An 11,731-nucleotide genomic window follows, 5' to 3' on the forward strand; every position below is an offset into this window, starting at 1 on the left:
CCATTATCTTGTATAACTTCAATACTAAGGAAATAAGTCATTAAGCCCAAGTTGATCATCTCAAACTCCTTTTTCATAGAGTACTTAAAATCTTTAATCATGGAGCTACTATTTGATGGGATATAATGCGGAATAACCTTTGTATATGAACAAATACTAATAGGCCATGATATGCAGCGGAATTAAATGAAATCATAATCAAATAGAACACCAAGATATACGTGAAAAATTCCTCCAATGTGAAGGGTAAAAACCACAGGATCAAACTAGAGATAATCCACTATGAGAATAATGAATATACAAATCTCAATCTCTTGCTCTAAACCCTAGCAACAATCACAATAGAATAACTGGGATACAAGGATCATGTCACTGTCCACAATATCTAAAACCTCCCCAAGTAATCACAACAAAAGTCTATTGTAGATTTGATCTAACCTGAGATGAGAGTGCTGCTAGATGATTGAGAATAGTCTCTTTACATTGTCCTTGTTTTCTTCCTTTTCTTTCTCTTGTTTTTCTGTCCTTTTCTTCTCCTCTTTTCTGCTACGAAGATCTCTACGTTGCTGCCCTTTTATAGCTTTTTTTATCTCTAAAATGCAGCCACCCACACCCCCGTAATGTTAATTAGGGTTAGGTTTAGAGAGGGTGAGATGTGGGCTGATAAAGCCTACATTGGGCTGAATGTGGGCTGTCAGCCCAACAACCTCTCCCTTCAGCCCATAAGAGAGGCTATCTCATGACTTCTCAATGTGAAGCCATGCCGACCAGTTGTCGGCATATCTCCTATCTTTCTTTTGGCAAAGTCTTTGTCAACATGTCTGCTCCGTCATCATCTGTGTGAATTTTCTGAAGCTGCAACTGCTTCTTTTCAAATACATTTCGAATCCAGTGGTATCTAACATCTATATGATTTGACTTGTAATGAAACATTGGGTTCTTACACAAATGGATGGCACTCTGGCTGTCACAATGCACCATATAATTTTTCTGTTTTAGCTCCAATTCTTGTAAGAATTCATTCATCCATAACATTTCTTTGCATACCCCTGTAGCAGTAATATATTCTGCTTCTGTGGTGGAGAGAGCAATACACCTTTGTAACCTGGATTGTCATGACATACCTCCCCCTACAAAAGTATAACCCGAAGTAGACTTCCTACATCTGTGTAACCCGTCAACACATGTGGTCCACCTCCAAAGCTTAAACAAACCTTAAAGCTCCCTCTGAGATATCTAAAAATCCACTTCACTACTGCCCAGTGCTCTTTGCTTGGATTTGTAAGAAATCTGCTAGTAACACCAACTGCATATGCGATGTCTGGCCTCGTACATACCATTTCATACATTAAACTTCCAACTGTTGAAGCATAAGGAACCTTTTACATTTTCTCCTTCTCCTTATCACTTGACGGACTCTGTTCTTAGCATAACTTGAAGTAACCTGCAAGAGGAGAACCAAATGGTTTTGCATTGCTCATACTGAAACTTTCCAATATCTTCTCGATGTATTTCTCCTGTGACAACCAAATCTTCTTATTTTTCCTGTCACGGGAAATTTGTATACCTAGTATTTGCTTTACTAGCCCCATGTCCTTCGTTGCAAAAGACTCACTCAGATCATTCTTCAATCTGTCAATTTTAGACATATCTTTTATAAGAATAAGCATGTCATCAACATAAAGTAAGAGAATAATAAAATCCTCATCAAATGGAAGCCATTCTTTTGTATTCATTTTTTGTCATAAATGAATCAAACTTTCCGTACCACTGTCTTGGAGCTTGCTTTAGCACATACAAGCTCTTCTTCAATTTGCAGACAAAGTTCTCTTTTTACCTTTGACTTTGAAGCCTTCTGGTTGCTCCATATAAATTTCCTCCTCTAAATCCCCATGAAGGAAAGCTGTCTTCACATCTAACTGCTCAATCTCCAAGTCCTGGCTAGCAGCAATACCAAGAGCAACACGAATAGAAGATATTTTAATAATAGGAGAAAAAATCTCTTCAAAGTCAATACCTTTCTTTTGACCAAAGCATTTCACAACCAATATAGCTTTGTACTTTGGTTGAGAACAATATTCTTGAGTCTTCAACTTGAAAACCCACTTGTTCTTCAAGGCTTTTATTCCATTTGGTAGTAGTACTTGTTAGGATCAAGAGCACTAAGAGGGGGGGGGGGTGAATTAGTGCAGCGGAAATTTTTCAACGATTAAAACGAAAGCTGCGTTCGTTCGATAAAAACAATTTCGATGTGAAAGCCGATTCTAAGATTACTTTAACTTGAGATTAAGCGAGATGACATTAAAGTAGATCTACAAAGGCAGTTTGCAGTTTATGATGGAAAGCAGAATACAAGCGCAAACTGAAATGCGACGTTCGTACGATAAAAGCCGATTTACGTCTAAACGCAGATTTAGAAAGTTCTGAACTTAGAAACTTATTCATAAGATCGCAGAAGGTAGTAAACAGTTATGATTGAAATCAAAACGTAAACGTAAACTGAAATATGATGATCGTACGAGAACAGCTGATTTACGTCTAAACGCAGATTCGGAAAGTTCTGAACTTAGAAACTCGTTCGTAAAATCGCAGAAGGCAGTAAGCTATTGAGAAGTTTGCAGTGAAGGTAAAATGCTCAAAGGAAATGCAAACCGAGATTTAGAGTGGTTCGGTTAATCTTGACCTACTCCACTTTTGGCTTCCTCCACCGACGAGGTCACCGACATCAACTAGAGGCCTTCCTTCAATAGGCGAAGGCCAACCACCCTTTTACAGATTCACTCCTTTTGACGGGCTTAGGAGACAACCCTTACAGAAGTTTTCTCTCCTCTCTTTATAACTCAAACTTTGAAGAACAGAAGGAGGAGAACTTTTGGTCTTTACAACAGTTTTGAGCTCTAAGAATCACAAAAAGATATCAAGATTTCGAGTGTAAGTTGCTACCTTTCAGTGCTGAATGGGTGGGGTATTTATAGGCCCCAACCCAGTTCAAATTTGGAGCTCAAAACTATCAATTCCCGGAATTCCGGGATCAGGCGGTTGCACCTCCTGGCAGAGCTCGAAGACTGAGCCTCTGGGCGGTGCCACCTCTGTCAGGGGCGGTTGCACCTCTCTGCCAGAGCTCGAAGACCGAGCTCAGGCGGTTGCACCTCCTGACTAGGGCGGTTGCACCGCCTGGCAGAGCTCGAAACTTGAGCTCAAGCGGTGCCACCTCTTGTCAGGAGAGGTTGCACCGCCCAGTCTCGCTTAGAGACTGAGCCCAAGCGGTTACACCTCCTGGCTGGGGCGGTTGCACCGCCCAGTCTCCCTGGGAGACTTAGCCCAGGCGGTGCTACCTCCTGGCTTGGGCTGTTGCACCTCCCACAGCAACCAAGGTCCGAATGGGTTGATTCATTCGGCCCAATTTGGGTTTTTCAGGGGCCCAATTGCCCCAAGATTAAGCTAATGGGATCACCTCCCATTTTCAACTTAATCATTAGTGCTAACTACGATAAATCCTAAGACAATTTCTGCAGCTTGCTCCGGTGCGTCAATCGCTTCTTCCGGCGAGTTTCCGGCAAACTTCCGTCGATCATTCGATGAACCCTCGGTGATACTTCTGCGGACTTCCGGCAAACTCCTGGACTTGCGACGATCCACTTGGCAAGTTCCGACGAGCTTCTTTGGCAAGCTTCTGGACTTCTCGGATTTGTTCCCGCAGAACCTCCGACGATTGTCCGAACTTCCATCGAGCTCTCGAACTCCCAACGTGATCATTGTCATGACTCCGGCGCAACTCCTGCTGCATGTCTTACTTTCATCATAGTTAATCCTGCACACTTATCTCAACACATAGATTAGACAACAAATGACAATTGACTTCATCATCAAAATCCGAGATTCAATAGTACTAAATCATAAGTGTGGTTCTTCTGAAGAGCATTCATCTCTTCCTGCATAGTAACTAACCACTTCTCTTTCTACTCACTTTCAACTGTTTTTTGGCTCTCTGGTTCACCTGCATTAGTAAGCACAGGAAGTTGCTCTCTAACTTCTTCTTGCTCAATATGTCCTGTAGGTAGATCAACATCAGGCTCTACACCATCTTCCTGCACATCTCCCCCACCACCCTGATATACTGGAGGAGTAATTGGGTCACAATCTACTAATCCTTCTACATAAGTATTGGCTGGTGCCTTCTTCTTCAAATCTTCAAAAGTTTGATCCTCAAAGAAGACTACGTCTCTACTGCTAAACACCTTTTGCTTTTCTAGATCTCAAAGCCTGTAACCAAAATGATCATGTGAGTAGCCAAGAAAAATACATTCTTTAGTCTTACCATCCAACTTGGACCTCTCATTGTCTGGAATATGTGCAAATGCACGACAATCAAACACTCTCAAATGCCTTTAGGAAATATCTTTCCCTGACCATACATGCTCTGCAACATCACCATCTAGGGTTGTACATGGTGATAAGTTGATCACATCAACTGCAGTCCTCAATGTCTCATCTCAAAACCTTTTGGGTAGCTTGGCCTGTGAAAGCATACATCTGATCTTTTCCATGATGGTGTAGTTCATCCTCTCTACAATTGCATTATGCTTAGGTGTATCAAGAACTGTCATCTCATGTTGGATCCTATGTGACCTACAATAATCATTAAATAATTTTTTTTATAAGTAAAAGTAAATTGATTTTGTGTAAAGTTTCTACAAATAGCTTTGTCTATGCAAGTTATAAACGAAGCTATATAACTCGTAGAATACTCATGTGGTAGTTATGACTACACATGCTGTAGACTATAACTCTTAACTGTGACAAACAAATAAAATTTAAAGTCCATATATGCCAAGATTTCCTGTGGGTATAGCTTTTAACATTATGCCCAAGATCTTTAGCTAATAGCAAAATTGAATTTGATAAAAATATCTTTTTCTCTTTGTGTAAGGTGCTCCATTTTGAGATCGTTCTCCATACATGATCTTGAGTCTCTAATAATCTCTATCAAGAGCTGAGCATTGTTTGTGTGTTGACACTCAAAGATTCTGCTATATCTTTCCTTCCACATCCACCAAATAGCGCATCTGAATATAACCTTTGTCAATTGTGTAAGAGGCCATTTTCTTGAAAAACATTGCATGAGGTCACCTAATTCTTATGCAAGTTTGGTTGCGGCATTCTATTGAGTTCGAATCGCTGGAGAATCTCCTTCCATATCCATTTAGTATAGTCACAAACAAAATAAAGATGGTCAACAGTTTCTTCTTGTTGTATGCAAAGGGAGCATCGGTTAACATGATGGATACCTCTTCGTTTCATATTGTCTATTGTAGGTAGTTTATTCAGAAGGGCCTGCCATGTACATAAGGAATGTCTCTGTGATCCCGGTCGATCCCATGTCCAACTGCTCGGGAGCCACTTGTTATTTCTTTGCTTAATTTGATTCCATACTGATGTGGCACTAAATTTACCATTGTCATGAAGCCAAATAAGTACATATGAAGGGTTGTTCTTGATTAGAATAGCTGTGATAGTCGGCCAAAGTGATAACATTTCAGGAGAAATAGGAGTAGGGAGACACCAAGTACCATTAGCAATGAACTCGGAAACCTTCAAATCTTTGGGAGCCCCAAGGTCTTTTCGTATTTTGTCACCATATAATTAAAATATACTTTTCTCATTCACCCAAGGATCATACCATATATTAGTATTTGTTCCAATAGAGATTGCGTAAGAAATATGTTTGATTAGCCAATTTCTTGCCTTTAAAATTCCTTGCCAAGCTGTAGAGTGGTATGTTCTTGTTGAAATTTCCCAATTCGATTCCTTTGAAAGATACCTATCAGAAACTCATTGTGACCATAAGGAACATTTGTTTTACAAAAGGTCCCACAATTGCTTTACCAAACATGCTTTATTCTCATCTCTAGTATTTCTCAAGTTCAGCCCCCCTTCATCTTTCGGTTTGCAGATGTTGTCCCAATTTACCATATGCATTGTCTTATCATTTGTGCCAGTCCAGAAGAAGTTTATTAATAATCGTTCATTATCTTGGAGAAGTCCAATAGGCAGAAGAAATGTATTAAACCAATATATAGAGTAAGAGTACAACACCGAACGAATGAGTTCAAGTCGTCTTGCTTTTGAAAGAAGCCTATTTTTTCAGGAGGAAATTCTATTCTTTATTTTTTGCAGGATAGGTTGACAGTGGGTTTTGTGAATATCAGTGGATATGAGTGGGAGACCAAGATATGTAACTGGCAGATTTCCCTCACTAACCCCTAGGGTATGTGCAATAACATCTTTATCCTCAATGCAAGGGCTAATGTAGACTTTACTTTTCGCATGATTTAACTGAAGGTTAGAAACTATACCAAAATCATTTAGAATATTAGTCAGGTTTTTTACTGAAGTTTCTTATTGATGATTATGATTATGAGTAATAAGAATAATCATTAAATAATCATATATACTCACCATCATTATCTGATCTTATGCATTTCAATTGCCTTTTTGTCTCCCTTTCAACCCTAGCATGAAACTCTTTAAAGACATTAATAATTTGATCTTTGGTCTTCAAAGCATAGGCCCAAACTTTCCTGAAAAAATTATCTTTAAAAGTGACAAAATAAAGTGCAACACTTATACTAAGAACATCAATAGATCCACCAGGAGTTTTTGCCCTCAAAGGACCACATACATCTGTATAAACACGGTCTAAGGCATGCATTTTTCTAGATAAAGTAGGATTAGCAAATGAAACTCTATGTTGTTTACCAACCAAACAATCAATACAAGGGTTCAGATGTATACCACTAAGGTCTGGCAATACCTCTCTCTTGGAAAGAGCTTGCAGCCCCTTCTCGCTTATGTGTCCCAGTCACCTATGCCACAACTCCATGCTGAAGTATTTTTTTGTAGCATTTAACTGCCCACCATAAGCTTTAGCCTGCAACCTGTACAAAGTATGACATTTCTTTCCATTAGCTATAACAAGAGAACCCTTGCTGAGCTTCCATTGCCCTTTGTGAAATCTGTTATCATAGTCTTCATCATCTAGCCTTCCAACTGAAATTAAATTTAACCTCAAATCAACCATATACCTCACATCCTTAAGCACCAACTTACAGCCAAGGTTGGTCTTTAAATGATTATCACCCATGCCTATAATGTCTATTGTGCCCCATAGTTGCCCATCTTGACAACACCAAAATTTCCAGACCTATATGTAGCAAAAAACTCCCTCCGTGGTGTAGCATGATAAGAAGCACCTGTGTCAATCACCCACTTAAGATCCTAACACACACAAGAAAAAATATCACCAGAAGGAGACAAAATCAAATAATCACCACCCTGCACTATAGTTGTGATATTATCTTTTGACTCTATATACTCCACTTTTTTTTTTCCTTTTTCTTGCTCTTCTTAGGTTGCTTACATTGGTTCTTGTAATGTCCTTTCTCACCACAGTTATAGCAAACAATATATTTTCTTGATCTTGACTTGCTCCTACTCATGCGTAAACTGCTTCTAGACTTTGACCTTTCTCTGTTCTCTGAGATAAGTGCCTGTGAATCATTTTGAGATGTTGCTGAACTCTTTCTTCTCAACTCCTCATTCAACAAACTGCTTGTTACTTGACTTATAGTGATAACACCATCTAGCGCAGAATTACTGAGGGAAACCACCAATGTCTCCCAACTTTCTAGTAATGAACTAAGAAGTAACAATGCCCGCAACTCATCATCAAGAGACATTTTCATAGAGGATAACTAGTTAGTAATACTTTGCATTTCATTCAAATGCTCAGTAATAGAAGCACCCTCTCTATATTTTAGGTTCACAAGTTTTCTGATCAAAAAAGCTTTGTTGCCATATGTTTTTGTTTCATCGAAACTTTCCAACTTTTTCCAAAGAGAATATGCAAAAATTTCAGTAGAAACATGATGAAAGACACTATCATCAAGTCACTATCGAATAAACCCAAATGTTTTTCGATCTAACCTCTTCCACTTATCATCTGTCATAGTTGTGGGTTTTGCACTATCCCCCTATAAATGTCCATACAAATCTTTATAATACAAGAGATCTTCCATTCTTTGTTTTTATATCATCTAATTGTTTCTATTTAAACTAATCATACGAGAAACATTACTGGTCTCCATGTTCAAATACAAAAATTAAATCATCAAAACCCTTGCTTTGATACCAGTTGATGGGATATAATGCGGAATAACCTTTGTATATGAACAAATACTAGCAGGCCATGATATGCAGCAGAATTAAATGAAATCATAATCAAATAGAATGCTTTTTGAAGCATTTCCCAAGATCTTTAGCTAATAGCAAAATTGAATTTGATAAAAATATCTTTTTGTCTTTGTGTAAGGTGCTCCATTTTGAGATCATTCTCCATACATGATCTTGAGTCTCTAATAATCTCTGTCAATAGCTGAGCATTGTTTGTGTATTGACACTCAAAGATTCTGCTACATCTTTCCTTCCACATCCACCAAATAGCGCATCTGAATATAACCTTTGTCAATTGTGTAAGAGGCCCTTTTCTTGAAAAATATTGCATGAGGTCACCTAATTCTTGATGCAAGTTTGGTTGCGGCATTCTATTACTCTCTGATTATTTACTTGTTCACCATTTCATCTCATTTGATGAACAATAGAAATGAATTTTGAGAAGTAATCAGAAATAGTTTCAGAAGTACCTTGTTGTAATTTTTCAAACTCGGCTCGTAAAACTTGTAGATGAAGTTTCTTTACCTTATCAACACCACCGAATGCTTTTTGAAGCATTTCCCAAGCATCCTTTGAACTATTTGCTGGAGTGATGATCTCGAACATTGTATCATCAAGCCTTGGGTAGATTGTGAACAAAGTCTTTTTCTCATTTTCCTTCTTTCTTTGAGTTGTTTTCTTCCTTATGCATTCATTGCTCCTTCTTCTGCAGAACTTGGTTTAATAAATCCATCTTCTACAAACTCCTATACATCTTGGGAGCCTAGAAGAACCTTCATTTAGATGCACCATATGTCATAATTTTCTTTTATCAATATGAAAATCTAAAGTTAGATAGTACTTGAGGAAGAAGTCATAGCATAACCTATGCTTTGATACCAAATGTTGATCTTGATAGAAAGAAGGGATAGAGTTATCAAACAAAGGAAGAGTAGACAAGCTTCAATCTTCTATATTTCTCTCAAGAAAACTCTTTACAAATTCAAAAACTCTATCTATTTCATGACCCAACATATGGGGTTTATATAGTCCCTAAAAATATATTACATTAATTATATTCAAGATGAATCATTTTCTTTCAAAAATCCTTTCAAGAACCAATAACTAATTTGACTTATCCTTTCATAGAATTTTAATCTATTTTTTTCTTCTTGATGTAATGAATCTTCCTCTTGACGTAATGAACCTTTCTTTTGATGAAATGAACCTCTTTATGATATTTGAACAAGTTTAATTCCAACAGAGGCATCATCAGAAGAAAGCAATTCGCCTTCGGCACATGTTTTCGATGATAAGCCACCCCGGTGCAGTTTTTTGGATTACATACAGACATACTTCAGAGTGGCAAGACAGTGAGAGCTTCACTTAGGAAGAAGACTCCAGGGGCCCTCAACACCTACATATCCCCAATCATGACTTGCGAGTTTGACATATAGATTTGAAGAACCTAAACATGAAATTCTAAAGATATTTACTTTTATTTTCCTACCTATGTGGATAGAGATTCTTCTACCAGTGTCATCATAGTCAAAGTGAGCTCAAGATGAATTTTTGAACTGGTTTCATCTGTCTTCTTCCAGAATACGGATTGAGACCAATACAACTAGAAGCTGCATTGCTGCATTTCTTAAGTGGGTGCATGTGTGATATGGACATCAGATTCTTGCATGGCATTCAGATCTGTCTTTCTTTGCCTTTTGGATGTGGCAGCTTTATGACGTGGAATCAGCAGGTGCAGATGAGGAAAGATTGCATTCATCCTGCACAGAATAGCAGTGGCCAAAGAACACCAGCTTGTGATGGGGCTTCTCATTGTCTCAGGTCCTTTTCTCTTTACTGAGCTGTATACCCCAGAGATTTGACAGAGCATGTGGGTTACATTGATGATCACCTCAACCTGGTGTTTGTGTTGGATAGCACAAACCCTCTTTCTAGAATATGACACTGGAACTCGATCTAAGTTGGCATCACATGGCGACTTCATCCGAAGCACCATTGAGGACTGACAACCTTTGAGTAGCTTGTTGGACCACATGTTATTGCTGAGTACAAGCAGAAACCATGTCTAATTATGAGGTTTTTATGGTGGTGTAAGAATCTGGTGAGCCAACAAAGAGAGCAGCACAGTTTACCAACCATTCAACATCCACAAGTTTAATTATAAATGAGTGAAGTTTTCTTTATCTAATTAAAAAAAATCAACGTAGATCTTTTATCGTCGTTGAGATCTATGGATCAGAATAATATATGATCTAGTGAAAAAAAAAATATTTTCTTTCCTTTGGGTTTTGAATAAAATAAATGGGCCGAGATTTACGGATAAATAAATGGGCTTCGTGGGTTGACTCAATGTTCATGGAATATTGAATCGGACGGCCCAGATATAGTATGGGCCATGACCCGATGCACGAATCATGGTGGATGACACCTCTCCTATGGAAAAGAGAAGCGCTGTTGAGCCGGAAGAAAATACATTTGTGAAGAAGCAGAAATAGTAGTAGAATTGCAATGAAGAGATTGGAGGAGAATTGAATGATCAAATGCAATGGCATAAGAAGACAATAAAGAGGAGAGGAGAAACAATGCAAAAGAAGAAAAAAAAATCCAATTGTTGCTTCTGCTTTTCAAGATAAATAAGAATTTCCGTACCAATTTTAATAACTTAATTCTTAATTGTTATGCTTTTTGTGAATATATCTACTAAGTTAATTGCTCCATTCTCCCTAATTTAAGCCCATGAAAAGATGAACATGAATCTTCCTGGTTGATGAGGTCAGATTTTGATCGTCCATAAAATGAAATGTCGGAATCAACCTAGCCTTTTTCTCTTATGATATAGAATGTAAATCCTCAGAGGACTTGGTGGATTTTTATCAAACTGGTGGATGTAATTGCACTTCAAGCTATCAGACCTGTATAATAGCGATGACACCAGACACCTCTTCGACCAATGCTCAAGTGGGAATGTATTTGACTCGAGATTGAGATGAAATGAAGAATGGAAAGAGTTAAAATCATTTTTCTGTGATCTTCTGGGTTCAATATATACAAATAATTTGACCATCACTATTCAATATTTATGTTCCTTTTTTATTCAAAGCTTGTAATAAAGCAAAATGCAACCCATTATCTGATTAGAACACACTAAAATTGACTGCAAGTTCTGTGGTAGTGCTATCTAAGGCTGCCCAGTATCCGAGGAGTTATCATAATGTTCCAAATTTAACATCCAACAAGAACCAATCATTACAATGCAAGAACACAAGCATGCACATGGCATCTCCAGTTCTGGCTGTTTCCTGCAGACATGAGGCTCCCATGCATGGAAAAGAAAAGAGAGCACGCACACACGGAGGGAGCGAATAAAGAGGAAAAAGCACGCAGGTCTCCCGTTGCAGCTTTCACTCCACATTCACCTCTCCTTTCCATTCCTCGCCCACATGCATGGGATGAAAAAGGAAGAGACCAATCCAGTTAGGGACCACAAGAGAAAGCTGAG

At 38.3% G+C, this 11,731-nt stretch overlaps 1 long non-coding RNA gene across 1 annotated transcript in view; it reads left to right on the forward strand.

Moving 5' to 3' along the window:
- LOC135594869 (uncharacterized) overlaps positions 1–9,799 on the forward strand; it is an 11,326-nt gene extending 1,527 nt beyond the window's left edge. The window contains exon 2 of the long non-coding RNA XR_010480224.1: positions 9,476–9,799. This is a non-coding gene — a long non-coding RNA (uncharacterized LOC135594869). The remainder of the gene's footprint in view (positions 1–9,475) is intronic.
- Positions 9,800–11,731: the final 1,932 nt, after the last annotated feature.

This window comes from Musa acuminata, chromosome BXJ1-10 (assembly GCF_036884655.1).
Source record: "Musa acuminata AAA Group cultivar baxijiao chromosome BXJ1-10, Cavendish_Baxijiao_AAA, whole genome shotgun sequence".
Lineage (NCBI taxonomy): Eukaryota > Viridiplantae > Streptophyta > Magnoliopsida > Zingiberales > Musaceae > Musa > Musa acuminata.